Raw genomic sequence first — 21,677 nt, 5'->3', positions numbered from 1 at the left:
CATGTACATTTTAAATTATTAGCCATCCCTGTTGCCCTTTTGAGATCACAAAGGTGAGATATAATTGTTTTTTTCTTTTTTTAGAGCAGCAAAAAGGAATTCAGTACAAATGTAGAACCCAGTGAACTTATTTTCCTCTTAAACAAAAGGGCATAGCATATTTGTGTTTTAGGTTACTTTTTCTATTATGTATTTGTGTCTTGCTCGTCCTCAAAAAATCTCAGTATAGCATGTTCTGGATCATGATAACAAGAAATAAGCAACTTACAGAAACCTACCCATGGTATCCCATGGGTGGGGAAGATTTGAACATAAGACATTCCAATCAAAATTCAGTATTCAAGTCATTATGCAATGCAGGTTTTTCATGATAAATTCTCCATTAAGGCTGTAATCCTATTCTCATTCTAAGTGTTGATCACTTCTGCATTTCCTTAGAGAAACCATGTGGGAGAAAGGCCCAGAGAAAGAATCAAAATATTCATTTAGAAACTGAATATTTTAGGTTGCCAACAGACATTCAGAAAAATGTAATTTCCCTTTAACGGTGTAAAGGGGTTTAAAGGCTTAGTGCTGGGAAACCACTGTATGCTGAATTCTACAGCAACATGATGTCACTTCCAGGTTCATCACAGAATCGATGCATACCATCAACTTCATGGTGCCTCCCATGTTCCCACTTCATTTCAGCCTACTACTGGGTGCTAGCCACCAGCTGGCACACCTAGTATAACATGATTGGTTGAGACCAGCAGTTAAAGTTACATTTTATTTAGCGAGGCTTAAGCTATCGGCTTTGTAAAACTTCATTGCCCAGTAGCAATACAAAAGTCTCTATTTTTCTCTTTCTTGTCTACAGTGTTCAGACATTAACACAGAGAGACTCAGAGGGACTCAAAGGTGGTAAGCCTTACATGTGACAATGGGCTTGATCAAAGGCAGTGCAGCAAGCATTGATCCTTATAGTAGTACTTTATGAAAGAAATTTCGGAGAGAGTCCCTATAAGGAGAACACAGAGATAAAAGTTTTATAAAAAGCAAGAAAGAAAATTCCTAGAGGAACCAGAAGTTTTCTCGAAAACATTAGTTGCAATCAGATGCAAGCAATTGGGATCTTCATCAAAAATATTTAGGTACTCTCCGGGTCATATATTAAGAATGAGAACAAAGATCAAGACAAATATTTAATATGTTCAACCCAAATGTTACTTCCCTCCCCTTTCTTGCGATAAGAAAAAAAAGTCATTTGCGGACAGAAAAATGGATTGTCATAAAAACAGGACTTTAGCAATGACATGACATCACAATCCAAGCCTCCTGTGTCACAAGTTACTGAGAAATTGCTTCTTTACAGCCTAACAATTCGAGAAATAATGACCTAGCAGTGTTCCACTGTGTATTGGGGCCAAGAGATATATTTTGTGCAAGGAGCAACAAATAAGAACTGAACGCTCACAAAGAGCAAAGATGTGTAAATCCTCACACACACTGGAGAATTCCTGTGTTATGACACAAGCAATCTATAAACAATAGAATCAATCTGAAATATATTAGGCATGATTACAAGCATTATTTGACTCATTGGCAGGGACTGTATGGATTCTGAAAGACTGTGGTGCATGAAGGGCTAACATCTGGGCCTTTAGCCTCTTCATTTCTAGCATGTATTGATGTTGGCTTGTCTCTAAAAGGAGAACAGTCATCAAATAGTCATCCAGGCATTGGATTGTCAGGGACCCCCAAAATATCATCCATCCCCTGATGACTTGAGAGGTATACTGTCTAACAGTGCCATTCTTAACAGAGCTGCACCCTTCTAAGCCCATCAAAGCTAATTGATTTAGGGTATAATTCTGCCTAGGATGGCACTGCAAGTGTCTGTGAGTCCATAAAGAGATCGCACTGTCCATCTATCACAGGATTTCATCTGCACTGAAAGATACTTATAATGGCCCACTTTAAAAAGGATCAAATATAATGTTTGCAAAATCCGATGAACATATTAAAGCATCCTGTGAATGAAGATGATAATTAAATGCCCAGGCATTCTTAGAAATTAGTGTATATCATCTTCATCATGTACTATAAACTGGAGAAAGAAGCATGCATTCTGTTGGAGATATATGCAGAACAATAAGGCTGAGTCATATAACAGTCCTTTATAAATTGATTTACTGCCTGATCCTATGCAGAACTAACCAAACCTAAAATTATCTATTTTAGTGTGCATAGGCTCACCTAATTCAGGCTATTTGTAGTTTTTTCCAGAAGATTTGGGGATGGTGGATATATCTTACTAATGCTTCAACATGACCTACCTACAGCATACCATGTCTTAGAAAATATTACAAAATGGTTTCTACAAGAATGCAGTAGTAACAGATGGCCGGAATGTCACTCACGTCACTATATAAATATACCAAATTTTGTTTAGTGTTCAGTAAGTTTTGCAATTTTGAGACAATAGTAAGTGGAACAATGATATCACTCTCATGGAGCCCCTAATCTTCTCCTATACATTTTTTAAAACAATGCATCAGTTAAATGAAATGTTTGGGGAGTGGCATGGCCAAGAAAACTTGCAAGTAAGAATGTGATTGTCTGAGCTTACTATTTATTTATACTGTTGAAATAAATTGTAATGAGATGTGTTAGTTACCATTTGCCAGTCTGTGTGGAATCAGAGAGTCTGCTGCTGAAATTCAGTTGGGGAGTCCATAATCCTTGGGTACAATGGATTTTATTTGTGGGAAGACATACATACATACATACATAGAAGAAGGGAACTTCACAGGCATATGGAGGTCATTTGGTAGGGGTCAGAAAGTGTGGGCAGGAAGTAGATACCAGGAAATGCAATGGTGGATACTATGGCACCCATAGATGCTAGGTTGGGGGATTCTGCATCAGAGAAATGTACAATTTAGGTGGCCTGCATCCATTTGGTGATAAATGCAATAAATATGTATAGACTATGTGAAGACCAGATGACATGTTTCTGCGAGGCTCCCATTATAGAATCTAGATCTCTGTGTTTAGTAGTCACTTACTTCATGAAATGCTAAAATTGTCTTAGTGTCTGCCTAATACTCAATTATAATTTTTCTTTCTGTTCTATTAAAACTTAGGTAAAAGGCTTTTGACAGACTTGAACAAAGTATTTATTTTGAGATGTTTATACTGCGCCCTCATGAATGGTCACTTCAGGGCAGTTCACAGCAGGTAAGCAAACTTTTTCAGACAGGCAATGACACTCCTGTTCCACTGTCCCAGGCAAAATCCTATCATGGAACCTTCCTGAGAGAACCTTTGTGGCTTTCAACCTTCCTTCCTTACTGCAATTCATGTTTTATATATGACTAGGGGCAAAGCCCGTTGTATCCAAGAATACAATGGGCGCTAGAGCTTGACAGTGGGAAGAGGAAGGGGAGGAGTTGTCCAGTCTGTAAAGGCATGGGGTTGAATGTGTGCGTTGTGTGGGAGGTTGTGATGGCATGGTGGCAAATGAGGGTATGGATGTGGAGATATGGGTGTCAAGAACCTGTGGTGTGGAATGTTCGTTGAGTGTGGGAGAGGACTGACCCTTGGGAATTTTGGCATAGTGGTTACAGATGAGCTTTCCAGAGCCATGTCCTCAGATATGTGAAGGGAAAATCAGACTGGAGACTCTTCTTAGGGGAAGATTACATGGCAACCAATTCCTCCCAGTTCTGTGTCATTTCCCTTCTTGTGTGAATTAGGCCACATTCACTGAAATGCCCCTCTGCCCTAATACACATGGGGTAGTCACAGTACACAGGTGTCCACCCTGTTCCTTCTGTCTCCCATGTTTTCACTGTTGGTAAAATGTTATGTGCCCACATGCTTCTTTCATGGTTGCTCCTTAGAAGAACGGATTTTTGTACCTATTGCTTACTACCCAAAGGAGTCTCAAAGCGGTTTACAAACACCTTTTCCATTCATCTCTCCACAATAGTCAACCTGTGAGGTATGTGGGGTTGTGAGAGATCTGAGAGAACTGGGGATGTTGTGCACATGAAACAGGAGACAAAAGAGCCAGTTTCCTCTGCAGAATAACACTGTGCAGTGGCCTCAAATCTGCAGAGAGTTGCAAAGAAGAAAGACACATGGCTTGGCTGTGTCTAACCTCCGGGAAGAGCAGTATTTTAAGTGAGAAGGGGCTTTTCTGTGGCTTCCCTGTCAGGCAACTGTTTGGCAGAAGGGGAAAGTCCCCCCCCTCAAAAGGAAGGCCCTCAGGCTCCCCTGCGTTGCTCTTGGAAAGGCCTCCTTCCCCTCAGTCAGGACCTGTCAGAGGTTCCTTTGCAGCAGGCCTGAAGGGGGGGAGGGGGAGCACTCTGCAGCCTCCTGCCAGCTCTGCCAGGGTTCTGGGGCAATTTGAAGTAGGACATGACAGTTAGGACAGCCTTGGGGCGAAAAGGGCTGGCGCAGCCTGTCCAAGCCTCTGTTCTCATCCCCTTTGGCAGCCCTACTGACCTCCTCTCCCTGCGGTGGTCAGGAGCAGACTGGCAGCCAGACTGGGCTGTGTGAATGGAATTTTGGTGTGTCCTGGTGAGGGGCCAATAGGAAGGCACTTTGCGCACCTCCCCATTGGCTGTTTGGCCCTGGATGGACACTCGGAGCGCCCAATCAGGAGCCGCTTCGTGGCTCGTGATTGGGCCCTCTGAGTTTTTATCCTGGACAGGGCTTGCCCTAACTCCTCCCCAGGTGGCCTTACCCTTTTATTTGATACCGCAGGAGCGGTTAAAGATTGTGAAATGACATGGAAGGGCAAACATAATCTATGTATCCTATTACACTTTCTCTAACATAAAAAGCTGAATTCGCACATGTGTTATTTATAAGACACATGCTTTCTCAACTCTTTTTGTGGCCTATATATATTTCTGAGGGTATATGGCTGAAGGCTGTATGATCACAGGGATTATTAGCTCTATGGTGTATTTGGTGGCAGGTCAAGGACATGATCTATATCCCCCCTTGGGTTATTCTATTGGCAGACTGAGATCAACCCCCCATCGACTCCTGAGGGGTTATTTTATTGGAGTCTTTATGCACCTTGTAACCCGCCATGGAGTGATTCTTGGGAGTGGCGGGCAAGAAATTGAATGAATGAATGAATGACCAAGAGCTTAGTTTGAGAATCTGTATGAAGAGCAGATGGAAATAGCTTTGCTGTTCTATAGGCAAATAATATTCAGCCCGGCTAGCATGTAAACCCAAGAAAACATATGAGAACAAACATATACAAATATAAGGATATCTTTAGGGATGAGTCCAGACTACCAGTTTGCATGTGAACTGTAACTGTAGTTGTTTTTTTTTTTTTACTTTAAGAAAACCAACTTTTATTAACCCTTTTCAAACTTCTACAGGAAGATAATGAACATGCATATAGGGATGGACATGGAATTGTGATGGCAAACTCTACTCCCAAACTATGTGATTCATTGGAGAGCACGTTTAGAGCTTAGGCGCACACAAGAGCACAGACATGTGCTTCACTAAACTCTGGAGAAATCAGAGTTCCTAGTCACAAGGTATTCTATGTGTGTAGGTATTATGCATGTTTTTCAATTGATGCACATAGGCTTGGATCCCACCTAGATTTCTACAGCTGAAAAGAGAGGGCTGATTTTTGTTGTCCTCTCTTGTGAAGGAGGACCCCAGTGCCTCTGTGGAAAGTGGCTGGGGAGTTGCTGCCGCTGACACCTACGACGGTGGAGCCACCAGAGCAAGCCACGGCGGCAGCGGGGCAGACCGGTGCCCACAGGACGGCGGCGGCGGCACAGGAGCCATGAGCGGCGGACCTGGCGGCGGACCTGGTGGCGGCAACGGCAGAGCCACCCATGGCGACGCGCCCACCAATGCCCGCCGCCCGCGCCCCGCCTGAACACAAACCCGCCGACTCCAGTCACACAGGTAGGCCTTGCTTCGGGGGGGGGAGCTAGCGCCCGCTGTATCTCGAGTACAGCGGGCTTATTTCCTAGTCAAATATAATGCTTTTCAACTGCATTTGTTCATACATGTGTAGACAGTAGTGTAACTCACAGGCTATCAAAAAAGCAATGTAGTTTCCATCTTATGGCCTTTTAAAAGCTGTACATTTATTCTGGCATCAGTTTTCATGTGCCAGTGGATCCATGCATATTTTGGTTGGCCATTCATGGCAGGCTCTGGCTCAGAAAACCTTGGACCACAACAAATTTGATGGTCTTTAAGGTACTATGAGACCCTTACCTTATTTTGGCAAAAAACAAAAACAGAGAAGATGGCTTTATTAGTTTAACTGCTTTGTTGAACATGCTGTTGAGATGATGATGATGGTGACAAAATATGTGTTAAAACAAATGGAAGTGGTGAAAGTTCATGTACAATTGTTTTAAGTAGCCTTCTGCCATCTTCTCTCCTGACTTTGCAGGACCTAGCTTCTTAGGCCACTAGTGCTTCTCTCTAACTTAGTCAGCCCACGTTCAATTCCTATAATGCTACTTATGAACTTTTTGTGACAAAACAATAAGCACGTTCTGCCATAATGGTGTTCCTTTTTAGTGTTCATTAGGAATGCTGAGAACTTAGTGATGAATCCAGCATTTTCAAGAACTGCCATCAGCTAATAATGAAGATTCTGCCTGCCTTGCCTCACCTTCACATTTCGGTTCATTGTATGACTCAAGAACCATGTTGGGCTGATTTACAGTTGCACGTTAGTTATGGTTATGGAGTATCATTTTCTTCATTTAGTGCGTTTCTTATCCTGCCTTTCCTCCAAGGCACATGGGGTGGGATGTATTATTTTCTCTTCTTTGATTTTATCCTCAACGACCAAGATTGTAGTCCAACAGTCTAGCAGCTTTATCATGTTGGCTTTCTCCTACCATGTGCCCGCTTTTGCGCTTGTGCAGTAGGTAAAATCAATGTGCTCACATGGTCATACTTGGTTATGGTAATTAAATTCATAGAGCAAGGGGTGGTACAAATGGTTCTCACTGCTATCTGCAGGACCTGCAGCCAGTTTTTTGGCTCAATGATCCCATATAACCATTGGAATCTTTTACACCTGCCTAGCAACTATCTGTTCTACTTTAAAGGCTTCTGATTGTGGCACTCATTAATGTTTATTAGCTGATGCTCATAACATTTGAAGCTAAAAGGGATGGGAGCCAAGGTCCTGCACTGGTGGGTTATATGACTGCTGAAGTACTATGTGAACATTATTTATTTATTTATTCTTCAGTTTTTACCCTGCCACTCTTAACAATGACTTGTGGTAGGCTATAACAGTATACATAAAACCCCTATTTAAAAAACTCATTAAAACTACACAACTCAATGGAAAACAAGTGGCAATACTCCCACCTTACCAACCAGTCTGCCCAGGCAACTGTCCTCCTCGGGATATAGGGTTCGCCAATGTTCTGGCACTGGCTGAGGAGCAGCCCTTGCTATTCCTGGCTTTGGCCTCAACCAAAGACCTTGCGAAAGTGCTCCGTTTACAGGCCCTGCAGAATTTTGACACCTCCGTCAGGGTCCTTAGCTCTCCTGGGAGCTCATTCTACCAGGTTGGGGCCAGGTCTGAAAAGGCCCTGGCCCTAGTTGAGGCCAGGCACACTCACCTTGGGCCAGGGATCACCAACAGATTAGCATCTGCAAAACAAAGAACCCTGTGGGGGGCATAAGGAGATAAGTGGTCCCTAAGCCACAGATGGCTCTAAAGGTTAAATCCAAAATCTTGAACAACTGGCAATCAGTGCAGCTAGACAGATCGGAGCAGTGATATGCTAAAATGTTTGAAAAATAGGTCTTACAAATCTAACATCCTGAACTGACCAACCATGGGACTATTAAAATGTTCAGGTTGTTAATCACTGTTAGTGGTGAAATGTCCTTTCATACTATTCACATTTCTAATATACACCCGAAACACCCTTATACATTTTAGATAACTTATCTGGCAACAAATGAGACATCTTTTTGTAAAAATTCTCTTAGACCAGAATTTAATGTAAATTTAATACCTTTCAATCACATATTTCCCCATTGTTCCATGCCATAGTGAGGGGCAGTATATAAATTGTATGTATGTATTTATGTATGTATGCATAAATAAATAGATAGATAGATAGATAGATAGATAGATAGATAGATAGATAGATAGATAGATAGATAGATAGATAGATAGATAGATAGATAGATAGATAAAATATTATATCCACAGTTTTTGGCCCATGTTGTCATGCTTTCACACGTTCTTGCTTTGTCTCAAATTTCAACAAGAGCTTGTACATCTTGGCAATAATATGTTCATCATTTATACATAATTCCATTTCAAATTCAGTCTTCAATAGATCTTTCAGTTTTGATCAATCTACTTTAAACCTTTGTAATAATTGTGCGTAAAAGAGCAGTTGACAATTATATCATGTTACCAACACTTCTCTTGATTTCATTTTACATTACATTAAGAGGTTTTTGTTAGAGGAAAACGATAAAAACTAAAATAAAAAGATAAAATGGAGATACAGAACTAAAAAAAGAATAATACATGAAAAGACTTCCAATTTTGCAGTGAGCCTTACTAAAGAGGTGAAATCATTTACATAGGCCTAATTATATATATATATATATATATATATATAATTGAAGTATCCCTAAAATTTTGCAAAGGATCCTGACTACCATCTTATCATATAGGTTTTTGAAAATTGCTGAGCTGAAGAGGCTATTTTTGTGATTGAAAGCAGGATTCAAGTTTTAAAATGGATTTATACTTTGCTGTTCCATTTGCAAGAGATTTTTTTGACTCACCAATAGACAGCTACATGGATCTTTGCCTGATTAATGTGATTTATTTATTCATTTATTTATTATTGCATTGATAACCTGGCCCTATCAGCCCCGCCATCTCGGGGCAGTTCACAACAGTCAATAAAAACAGATAACAGTTAAAATATTAAGGCAGTTAAAAACAACCAAACAATTGGTGACATTGTTTGGTTGCCCCCCCCCAAAGGAAGGTACTCCGCCACACTTTTGTTCAATAGTGGTGGCCAGCAGTTTCTGCCCTGTCCCTCAGTGGGGGTAGGTGGGGGATTGGTTTTTGCTGCCGTGCTTGATATTGGAATTTGTATTTGTAAACTATTTGTAATTTTAATGGGGTTATTAAGGGGATTATTGTATTTTTGACTTTTTATCTTGTAACCCACCTGGGAGTGGCGGGAAATAAATAACAACAACAACAGCAGCAGCAGCAGCTTCAATTTCCACCTTAGAAACAGATGGGAAAGCTGTCTGACTTGCCGCCTGGGGAGGCCCTTAAGTTGGTGTATTTGCTTATCCAAACTGACCTCGACTATAGGCCTGGAAAAAGAGCTCTGTCTTACAGGCCCTTCAGCAGGGGTAGCAAACACTGGCAGGGGCTCATGGGAACTGTAGTCCATGGACATCTGGAGGACCACAGGTTGACCACCCCTGCCCTACAGAATTGTGTTAGGTCCATGGGGGCCCAGATGTTCTCATGGAACTCATTCTACCAGGCCAGGGCCAGTGCTGAAAAAGGCCTAACCTTGGTTGAGGCCAGTCACACTTCTCTGGGGCCAGAGTTTACCAGATGATTTGCAGACACTGAACAAAACATCCTCGGGGGACAAATTCAGACAGGAAACCCTTCAGATATGCCAGGCCTAGACCATATATGGCCTTAAAGGTTAAAACCAAAACCTTGAAGAGAACCCAGAACTCTACTGGAAGCCAATGAGTTGAATACATTTAAGAAAAAACATCCAACTCAACCCCTATTAACCTATAAACAGCCCAAATATGTCACAGCCCAGAGGACCTGAATGTCCATAGATGCGTACAAAGAGGAAACTACACAGTTCCAGCTTGCTTGAAAACCAGACCCTCTGACCTTTTCCTTAATCCCAGATGGGGAATAGTGAGTTAGGATTATGCACTGAAACCATGCTAAACCAAGCAAATGCAGGCCACGGGTTATTTAAAAATATCACTCAGTGGGAAAGTGTGGATTCACAGGACCATACCTGACCCAAGTCAGCCAGCTTGGGCTGGATTCAGATAAAACCACCCAGAAGTGTCTTTAAATGGCCTGGCATGTCCCAGCACCACATTTTACAACTAAAAACCACATATCAAAGTAGTTTCAGGAATGCTAATGAGGATGGGCATGAACCAGCTCACAAAGTAAAGTTAGTCATGAATTTTGGGTAGTTTATGGTTCACAAAACGATGTTCATGGAAGAGTGGCCAGTGCAAACTTTGGTTCTACACCTCCTAGTTTAGTCTCATCTGCAAATTTAATAAGCACCCCCTCTATTCTTTCCACTAAATCATTTATAAATATGTTGAACAACACACCCAGGACAGATCCCTGAGGCACTTCACTTGTCACTCCTCTCCAAGAGGATGAAAAACCATGAACAAGCATCCTTGGTGCATGTTCTGTCAACCAGTTATCGATCCACATAACAGTGATAGGATCCATATCACATTTTACCAACTTTTCAACAAGAATATCATGTGGAACCTTATCAAAGCTGTACTGAAACTGAGATAAATTATGTCCACAGCATTCCCCTGATTCAGCAAGGTAGTCACTTTCTCAAAAAAAAAGATAAGGTTAGTCTAACATGACTTGTTTTTAAGAAATCCATGCTGACTCTTAGTAATCACAGTAATCTGCTCTAGCTAATCATGGCCCAACTGTTTAGTGACTTGTTTTAAAATTGTCCTCTGTAGATATCAAGCTGATGGGTTGGTGGTTACCTGGATCCTCCTTTTCCCCCTTTCTTGAAGATAACATTTGCCTACCTCCAATCTTCTGACAATCTGTTCTCCAATAATTATCAAAAATAATGGACAGAGATTCAGAAATAATATCCATAAGTTCTTTTAGAACCCCTGGATACAATTCCTCTGGCCCAGAGGACTCCATTTCATTTAAAAACTCTAGGTGCTTATGGCCTACCCCGACAGGGATCGTAGGCTACAACTCCTGTCCCTCCTCATGTGATATGATTTTGCCATGTGGAGTTCGATTTCCCATGCAAGAGAAGACTGAGAAGTAGAAACTGAGCAGTTCAGCTGTCTCTTCATCACCTGTTATAATTTCACTTTCTTGTTCCCACAATGGTCCTACCATGTTCTTACTTTTTTTCTTACTTTAAACACAGCTAAAGAACCTCTTCAAGATTAGTAATTATCACACATTCCTACAATGCTTTCCCTTTTCCTCCCTGATTTCTCTAATTAGATCTTGTATTTGTTTGCTGTGTGCACCCTTGTTTTATTCTGCTTTTTGTTCCAATAAAAATCTTCCCCATAAATAATAGCCTGGTTATTCTAGAGTTCTGATAGGGACAAATCCTCCTATACATAGGTAGAGATCGCAGTTACCCACTTCCTGCTCCTTCTCCAAGATAATTCCTCCAAACTCAGTGGAAACTCTCTATTTTGGGTAACAATGCAGGGGTGGAGCATCTTCTTTCACACAACTCCCTCATGCTACTCCAGTATACCCCTCTGTGCCCCTTAGCAGTCCAGTGCCAGAAAGCAGATCTCCCTCCTACAGTCCTGAGTATTATTTCCCGCCCACTCTTTGGAAACATTTTCACACCCTCCCCAGTGATCCATGTGGCAGAGTACCCAGTGTACCACACCCATTTCTGCAAGAGCACAAATTCCCACCACTTATCCTCCACAGACACCTGCAAAGGGTGCCCCCCAGTATGTTGCCACTGGGGGAGTATGTTGCCACTGGGCCAGTGGGAGGAAAAAGCCAACTCTCAGCAGGGAGAAGCACAGGGGAGCAGGAAGCCCCTCCAAGAAAGGCTCCCCACACTTAGGGTGCCATGAGTGGTGGGACAACAAGGCAAGCCACCTTCCAAGAGGTAATTCCCACAGGCATACTGACAATGACATCCAGAAGGGCTACACGAAGGGCACACGAAGCAGTCCTTCGCCTTGTCAATGAGATGATTGCTATGGATGGCCAACTCTTTTCCTGCATGTAGGACATAACGTTCCATTTATTTATTTATTTAGTTATTTTTTTAGTTATTTTTTTTAGTTATTTATTTATTTATTTATCATACTTCTATACCGCCCTCCCCGGAGGCTCAGGGCGGTTTACATTATAACAGAGAACCATACATAAAACAGTCTGTAGAACATGTACATCAATAATATGTACATTGGTTGCTGCAACACTTGACACTCTAGTACAGGGGTAGTCAAACTGCGTCCCTCCAGATATCCATGGACTACAATTCCCAGAAGCTTGTGGTCCATGAACATCTGGAGGGCCGCAGTTTGACTACCCCTGCTCTAGTACTTTGTGTGTCCTCATGGAGGTCCATGAGCTAATTAACCTTGCCCACCATACACTGCTCTGCATTACCAATGGTCAGGGGTGATCTCTCCAGAGCTCATGACAAAGCCACAATTCATAGCAGACTTCCGAAGTAGCCAATAGCATAGCTACCTCTCACGTACCGCCCACTGGTGGCAACCCGAGTTTCAAGCCCAAGCCGGCTTGAAGGTCTGCCTTTTGACTTGGAAATCCCACCGGAGGCTTCTTGACTCCGGGGTAACAGTGTGGCAGCCGGGAAGAGTGCGTGACACTGCCCAGCCCTTCGGAGGGCCTTGGCTCCTCCATCCCTGGCTCCATCCCCTCTCGGGTCTGTGAGAGCGCTCAAACTGTGCCCTAACAGCTAATGGTGCAATTGACTAAAGGCGGAGAGGAGGAGGAGGGGCAGGAATGGATTAGAATGAAAACAGATCAGTCAATGGATTTGGACTCCGGAGATCATCTGACTTGAGTTAACAAACCCCAACTGGATTTCCAAGTGTGGGAGAGAGAAAAGTTTCTTTTCCCCTCCCCCTTGGTATGCGCGCGTGTGAGTGTGTCCCCCCTCGCCCCCCTTCTTTTTTTTAACTTTCCTCTTGTGGTGGTCGGCGAAAACAGAGCGCTCCTCTCGCTCTCTCCCTCTCCCGCTCTCTCCTCCCCCTGCCGCCTTCCGCAACTTCTCCCCGTGTGCGTGTGTGGATGTCCTGCGTCGGGATGATGGATGGCAGGAGGGCAGAAACCCGCCAGCCGCCGGAGCTCGCGACACTTTTGTAAACTCTCCCTTCTCCTGGCCGGACGAGCCTCGATGAGCCGCGGGCGGAGGGGGGAAAGGCGGGCGCCTGGGCTACGGCCGCCGGGATCCCTGGTAGCGGCGGCGGCGGCTCTTTTTTAAACAAGGGGGTTCGGCAGGAGCCCGCGGACAAAAGGACGGCCAGGGAACCCCCACCCCACCCACCCCCCGCCCCGCCGAGTGGATGATGGGCAGCTGGAATCGCAGTTCTGCGCCGGAGCCGGAACGCTGAAAACTTCTCTTAAGGTAAAGTTGAGCTCTCACTCCCCCCCCCCCCCCGCTTCTCTTCGCTTGAGTTTTCTAACGGGCAGCTGGGATGCGCCTCTCCCCCCGCGATGGTCTGCCCCTCCTTTCAGGGAGGGCAACTCTCCTTCCCGCCACCCTGGGGGTGCGCTGGGGGTTGTGGCTGACGGGCAGAGTTGGGAGGCGCGCGGGCTGCGTAGGAACTTCGCGGGGGCGTCTCGCTCGCAGCATCTGAGGAGTGCCCTGCGCCGGACTCCTGGTCAGGGCGGGCGGGCGGTGGCTGGAAGCCCCACTGGCAGGGCGGAGGGGGGGGGTTTGTTGCCCGAGCCCCGGCTGGCCTCGTGTTGGGGATGGAAGAGCCACGCGGCTCTCCGGCGGCCACTTGCGCGGCCGGGGCTGCGGCGGAGGGAGGCCGTTGGGCGGCTGCCCCTGCGCCCGAGCACGTGGCGGGGGCTGTTTCCCTCCCGCTCCTCGAGGGCGCCCCTCCGGCGTGCCGGCGCGGCCCCGGGCTCCTTGGCACGAGGAAAGCAGCCCGCCGCGGGGGATGCCGCCTCTCGAGGTCTTCCCGGGCCAAGGAAGGAGGTAACGTGGGCAGGGCTGGCCCTTCGCCGCCAGGGACGGCCGCTCCCGGACAACTTCTGGCGTCGGAGCTGTCGAGGCTTTGCTGTTTTGCAACCCTAAACCACGGACGGAAGGCCGGGAGGAGGGGGGGGGGGTCCGGGGTAGTCGTGACGCGTTTCCATTGACTGCCCGCGATCCTCTCCTTCCCCAACCAACCCTCTTCTCCTTCTCCCCCCCCCCCCCGGCGCCCCGAGCAATCTTTCAGCAAGTATATTTGCGAAGGAATTTCAAAAATCCACCGCTGCAACTTGATCTCTGTGTGATGGGGAGCGGCTCGCACTGAGATGGGCGCCAATCCTATTAAGGATTTGGAGAGCTGATGGCTTCTCTCCCCACCCCCACCCCCACCCCCACCCCCACCCCCACCCCCTTCCCCGGATTCAGAAGGTTGGGAAACAATTGGGGAAGGCGGGGCTCAATTCGGGTGGGAAGCCTCAGGCACATACACACCTCAAAACACCGCTGTCATAGGCAGGCAGGCATGGCGTTGGCCTGATCTTTGCTCCCTCGAACCCTCTTCTCCGCAGGGTCCCACAAAAGTTCAAGAGGGAGGATGGTTAGGTGGTTTCAGGTAACAGTGCCAACAGCTGCGCCGAACAGTGGGGAATGGGATTCTCTGACCCTAGCTTTGCCAAGGGAACATTTCCAGATCTGGGGACCCCCTGGAGTTGTGGGTGGTGCCCATCCTGAGGAGCCCTGTTGGTCTGGAGTGTCTGAAATCAAGTTGCATTGCTTATGTACTTTGGTACTGTTGAGGCATGTGGCAAATGGCTGTGAGATACATAGAAAGCAACATCTGGGAATCCTAGAGTGAATTTATTAGTGGTTTTCTCTCATGTGCTCATACACAAATGTTTGCAATTGTCTGCTAACTTTGGTCCCAATGCCAGGGGAAAAAAACTGTTCTACTAGCCTATCAAAACAACACCCCAGTATAAATGTAAGGGTCATTTGTTCAGATATACCCATACATTGGCATTGATTTGAACGTGTGTATATGGAATATATACAATCCTGTCAAAAGTCAAGTACCCACTGAAATCAGTGGAACCTGAATGTTACATTTTGAGATGGATCAGCTTTAGATATGTCCTGATATAGCTGCATAGAGTAATATATTTTGCATGGAGTTTGCACTTTGGCTTTTAAAAAGATGATCTGTCAATTATATACAGATGGATATATAAACATTTTTTGATTTCTCTTATTTTATACAGTTCCTGAAATCCTTCTCTTATTTTGGAATGCATTCTCAGCCCATGCATTCTCTGGGTTTTGACGTTTATGTATTATTGACTTTTACAGATAAAAAGAGCAGTTGTAAAACTTTCTCTTTTTCATGCAACTGGGTCTCAGGGGATGTCCAAGAATTTGAAAGTAAACATTACTCTCGCATGCTGCATAAAATAGCATTTAAACAAATATTGTATTGGCATGTCTTGTGGACCCTGTGCCAAAAGAGTAGAGTAAATAAACTCTGAAATCCAAAATATACAGAAGTGGAAAAGACTGATTTCTCGTAAAGGCTTACTGATTTGATCTGTTTGTTCTAGCTACCTTAGACTGAAGTGAAGAACTTTTTAAAAAAGGAGACTTAAATTTATTTACATTCTGTTGGAGGGAAAACAAATTATTCTGTGTGCTTTCACCTGGGAGAGGAAGTTTTCTAAAATTGCAGTGGCTCTTTCCCAATCTTTGGAAATGCATGGGGAGCACTGCATGTCTGTCAAGCAGTAGTCCCTGCATTGTTGTTGTTTTGTTTGAAATCCTGATGTTTGCCCTGGAGTGATTTGCATTTTGTCCAGAGTGCCAGGAAACTTTGACACCTGTCAGACTTTGAATTATCCTCTGAAAAAATGACACATTGAATAACAGCTCACCCCTGGCAAGGGGGATTTTTTTTCTGAAACAAATTACCCTTGGTGGAACTTCTATATTGTGGGACAATTAAAATGAAGGCACATTTCCAACTGTTCTTAGAAACTTGCCCATAATTTTTACAAGGGGAGGATCACCTGGTGTAGAATTGTTTTTTCTCTGGTGAACTTTTTTATCCTCTGGTGTACCTTTATAAAAGAGATAATCTTCAAAGCAAGGTGTGGGGCAAGATCCACTTGATCTTGAATCCTGTCATTGCCTTAAGCGTACAACTTTGAAGTGCCCAGAAATGGAACTACTACACTGCAAAGGGAATCCCTCCTCCAGGACTCTTTGCAATTTCCTTTTAATCTCTCTCACTCTGTTTTTCTTTCATGTTAAAGCTGAATGAATGGACACGGATAAATAATGTTTGCTACTGGACACTGGATATTTTTCGAAGTATAACTCTTTAAAAGGTTCTAATCAAACAATGTATTATACTAATTTAAATCTGAAGTGATTTGGGTACTTTGCAAACCTGTACTGTCATATCCTAGAGTCCCATTAATATTCATTGTGTTCCTGAAACAGAATCTGGAGGAGCATCCCCAGAAAAAGATGTTGGAAACTGCCTTACAGGACTGTGAAAAGTACCCGAGAAATGGTTAGGGCTTGTAGATTGGTAAAATAAACGTCAGGACCCCTGTGCCAAGTCTGTAGACTGACAACTGTGAAAAAGGGTAGGAGGGCATTACCTGGGAAACAAAGCAAAGGCTGGTCTTGAGGAACAGGTTGTTTTTTTTTTTGGGGGGGGGGGTCAAACAGGTAGATCAGTCTAATGGTCTTGTAACATTTCAGACTAAAGATCGTCTCCATAAATTATATTGTTAATGCTATTTTTCATTAGTTTTAGTTTAAAATGAGGGTATTCTGGCACCTTCATGGTAAAAACTGCAAAAATTACACAATCACCAAAAGCTAATATTGAGATCTTAAAACACTTAGAATCCAATTGTCTGCAATGGCTGCTTAATTTAATTTTGATTGTAGGTAAACATGGCTTTAGAGAGCATCTTAGAATTGCCTTTCATTTATTCTTATAAGGAGACTCTCTTCCAGGGATGAACTCCCTCCTAAGCACAAGAACAGTTTTATTGAAACCGAACAGAGGCTGCTAACCCTTCAGTGACTCAGCCAATGGTGGCCTACTGTAATCTAGTTGTTTGCACTGATTCCTGAAAGATACACAAATCCTTCAGGCTTTTTGTACTCTCCAAAGTGCCTTGTTCACAGCAAAGTTTCCAGTACGGATTAGTGAAGAAAGCAAATTCAGCCAGCGGTCACCCCCAAACTCCATATTTATTTGTGCAGCAAACACACATGCTTTGCTTTCCTTAGGAAGAATACACTTAATGATCTTACCGGAGGATTTCTGAAGTGCTCGTTGCTTTTTTTAAAGAGTCCGAGAAAGGGTTTTTAAAAAAAATGATTTAAAACTTATTCCCTATTGTGACTTCTATACTTCTTAGATGTGGTTGTTCACTCTTCAGCGGCTTGTCCTGTTAACTGAATTACTTCCCATGAAGTGGAAGCAATGTGTAGATGTATTTGACATATACTGCAGGAAATTTTTTTTCCTTAATGGTGGTATGGGTGTGTTTGTTATTTTTGTATAGCACCTCAAAGAGAAAACATTGACCCAGATTTGGATTTCAGGGATTATTACTATGCCCCAAATTCTGTATCAAAACATTGCATTTAATTATCTATGCACTTGCATATACTTTGGGGATACTTGTGGGTCTTATATAGGGTACTTGTGTGAACGCTCACAGCCCATGACAATATAGCACTCAAAAGACATCAGAAGGAGACCGTCTGTTCAAACCACTTACTTTGGAGAACCATCCTACAACTTGCAGTAACTTTTGCATTTCTAGTGTAGCTTCAATGCAGGCATATTTGAGTGTCGAAGTTTATTTAGACTTTGAGGAATCACAAGAAAATAATGTACAAAATTAATTATTTCCATTAGTCAGGGCTGCCTTGCAAAGCGTCAAGAGCTAGGTTTTCCAAAGGGGAAATCTGGTAGTAAGAATGGTAAGAACTTGGTGCAATTGAAAGTGGGGTTTGTTGGGTCATCATCATCAACAAGCCAATATACAGAACAACTCACTGCCTACCAAAGATTGTTAGGCAGTGAGTTGTTTGCTCACATCCCATATTAATTTATAATTTAAAAAAAACTCAAAACATTTGGACTGAGATGGAATAATAAGGTTACTGTTCTAAATACCAATTGTTATGATTTCTGCCCTCTATTTCTTTTTTGGCTTCTGAGATATTTCTCTCATCTAAAAGACATTGAAAAAAAACCATTCCCTTGATTTGGGACTCCCCCCCCCCCCTAATCTGCTAGCAGGGAGAGAAAACCTACATTAATTTTGTGCATTGATGAGGATAAGCTTTAAGCAATCTTTGACGTTTTGGGTTAACTTGAATAGGTTAATGTATTTTTTGAAGGAAACAGAAAAAGAAAACACATTGGTGGGAAGTGCGTTTTAACTCTGAGTACCCGATCCCATCCATTAGCATAAGAAAACCAGTTTTAGTGCATTTACTATTGTATTGAGTGAAGAGTTCCAACAGTCAGGAGGAGAAAGAAAGTGAAAAGCTGCAAAGAAATGATGGTCTATTCAGATTATTCAGCAACCCAAAGCTCTGGTCATCTGCCTCTGAAATCTGCAATCGGGATATCCCTTTTATCTTCCTTGTGCCTTTCTTTGGCCTTTTTCACACGTTCACTTTTGTCAAGGTTTATTGATCACGTTTTCTTCTCTGCAAATCTGTGGAAAATTTAATGAACCAAAAACAACAGTGAAAGAAAAAGAATTTTTAGCACTAGGCTGAATACTCTCCCTTCTCTTCCCCCACTGCCATGGGCTTTTAGCTAGCAATTCCCTCTCATTGTGTAGTTACTGTAAGACATACAGTAGAAATTGCAGAAAACAGCTGCACTAGTAACTGTTCATTGGGGGAAAGTTTGTATAAAGTGCGTGATCCAACAGAAAGCCCAATTAGAAATGCTTTCCTCACTCTTTTGATACCTTTGTGAGGGTCAGATGCTAGCCTCTGTCACTCACCAAATTACATAGGAGAAAGTATTTCCTTTGAATCCAATGAAACCTATTAGTTGCCTGGCATTTAAGTCCAAGTTGCAATGATTGAGGATTACCAGTTGTTATTTACAGTCTTGATTGTTTTAGTGCCCTGATCTTTGCTTGTCCCACATCTGCCCTGCCTCTGTGCTGTCTTGGCATGTTTTATGATGCAAATGTTTTTGTTAACTTACAAAAAAGTTCAGTATCTGGATGATCTCAGGTGGCATAGTTTTAAAAGCTGCTCCAGTTGGACTCAAACCCTGCAATTAATGGGGCTTCGCAGGCTGATTATATTTTGCTTCCACTGTCCTCTTTGGAGCCATTTACCTTGACGAAACTAGTTGAATTGTTAGCTCTTTTATGATTCAGTCTTGGTTAATCTGAAAGACTTTGAACAATAGTGGTTCTTAACCCCCCTCCCCCCACTGATGAGGACAGTGGAAAATGGACTAGAGGATTTTTCAGATTAACCACATATTCAGTTTTTCAAATTGTTTTCTCATTAGTCATGATATATTTTAATTAGATTTCCAGCATTCTTTATGGACAAAAAGTGTAACAGCCACTATCATGTTTATACTCAATCTAATATGTAACAGTGAATATCCAGATTTGCTGACAGTCTCAGATAAATGTTATGAATATTTATTCCTACTTTTGAGATATAAACCATGCATCCGGAATGTTTTAGCTGTTTGTCCCCATTCATGGTATTTTTAAAATTTTTATATATTTTTAAATTCTTACTCCTGCCTTGCAACTGGACGCCTCAGGGCGCTTTACAGCATGGCATAAACAATATCACAATATAAAAGCCCCAAACATATAATTACTAAGGTTTAAAATACAGTTAAATTAATATAAAATCAGTTTAAGACCACTGGAGGGGAAAAGGAGAAAAAAGAAATGGGTGAGGCCCAGATTGATGTTATCATTGCTGGCCCTAACCATAAGCTTGTTGGAAGAGTTCCATCTTACAGGCCCTGTAGAACTGCTCAAGTTCCTGCAGGGTCCTGATATCACTAAGGTGCTCATTACACCAAGCAGGAGCCATGGCCGAAAAGGCCCTGGTTCTGATTGAGGCCTAGCGTATTTCTTTGGAGCTGGGGACCACTAGCCGGTTTGCATTTGCGGATCACAGGGCTCTTTGTGGTCCCTTAGATATGCAGGGCCCTGCTTGTGTTAAGGCCTTAAAGGCCTTTCTGACTGTTTAGACAGTTAAAATATTTATCTGGGATTGTCAGCCTTAAACCATGTTTTCAATGTTCGCTAGTATTTAGTTGTATGGGAAAGAATTGCTAGTGCTAATGTATGAGATTTGCAGATGATTTGCGTGGCCTTCATGGAGATGATCTAGTTTACCACCATTACCGAGGATAGTCATCCACATCTGATTTGCTATTAGTTCTGTGGCATTTCCCTGTAATGAAGGAAACAAGTGAGTTGATACAGCAGTATTTGTGCTTTTTGATGTTGTATGTTGTAATTTTTTATTGGTTTCAGCCCTTACTTTTGATTTAGTTTTTGTTTCTTTTATGCCATCTATACACACAGAGAGAATATTTTCATGTGCTCTATATGCAATTAACATAAGAGATACCTGCTGGATCAAATTGATGGTCTGTCATGTCCAGTATGTATGTCAGGCAGGGCCTGAGATACTGTCTGAGTATAGGCATCCATGATGGGAGTTGGGTGATCATCTCTCTCTCTCTCTCTCTCTCTCTCTCTCTCTCGCACACACATGCACACTGTTGAGAAATGCATAGATTTTCATTGGGAAGACTGAAGACTGGAATGAAAAAGGAGAAACTGGTTCAAAATGAAGGAACCAAAACTGAAATGAAGATATTTCACTAGCTAGACTGCTCTTTTTAATTTAGCGGGGCTTACTCCATGTAAGTATTTTTAGGATTGTAGCCTTGGTCTCATCCCTAGTTGGAGCCATCTCATTTCTCAGGGCTTGTCAGCATCATGTACAGAATTGTATTCCACAATCAACAGGAACCTCTCATGATATAGCTTCTCTTTTAGAAATGCATGAGCAAAGGCAATCATGCCTCCATGAAGCATGTGACATGATGACTATCCTGGACCCTACAGTTCTTAAACTGGATGAATGAATACCAATTTCTTTACTATTTACTGCTTAACAGAGTGATACAAATAAACAGCTTATCAGTTGGTTAACAGGAACCTGTATTATGGCTATATGAAAGAAATATTTTATTGCAGATGGTCATGGATGTTGGAGATATCTTTGACTAACCCATGACGAACATACAGGACAGATTCTAGTAGGTAGCCATTTTGGTCTGAAGTAGTAGAACAAAGTTTGAATCCAGTGGCACCTTGAAGACCAACAAAGATATATTCAAGGCGCGAGCTTCCATGTGCATACACACTTCCTCAGACAAGGAAATGGAAGTTACAAGACCATGTATGTTAATTAAAATCATAAGAAACATGAAAGTGGAACTTCAGACCGATTTATGTTACTTATTTACATGGTGTTTTTCAGTTGGGTATGGCTTATGTAGTTTTTCGTTTCCTGGCTTTTTTTGTCCAAACTGAGAAATGCTTTGGTGAAACAACAAATAGTTCCATGTGTCTTCGG

The 21,677-nt window shown here is 42.9% G+C and overlaps 1 protein-coding gene across 4 annotated transcripts in view; it reads left to right on the top strand.

Annotated features, from left to right (window-relative positions):
• The first annotated feature begins 12,795 nt into the window (after positions 1 to 12,795).
• GLI2 (GLI family zinc finger 2) overlaps positions 12,796 to 21,677 on the top strand; it is a 248,677-nt gene continuing 239,795 nt past the window's right edge. For 2 of the 4 annotated variants that reach the window (XM_077320547.1, XM_077320546.1), the window contains exon 1: positions 12,796 to 13,421. The gene's annotated coding sequence lies outside the window, so the exon portion shown is untranslated. Of the gene's footprint in view, positions 13,422 to 13,792; positions 14,001 to 21,677 lie in introns of those variants that run through there. The other 2 variants (XM_077320544.1, XM_077320545.1) reach the window with 2 other exon arrangements.

This window comes from Paroedura picta, chromosome 2 (assembly GCF_049243985.1).
Source record: "Paroedura picta isolate Pp20150507F chromosome 2, Ppicta_v3.0, whole genome shotgun sequence".
NCBI classification, from domain to species: domain Eukaryota; kingdom Metazoa; phylum Chordata; class Lepidosauria; order Squamata; family Gekkonidae; genus Paroedura; species Paroedura picta.
Note: the sequence above shows the minus strand (reverse complement) of the source record. Positions and strands in the feature narration are given on the sequence as shown.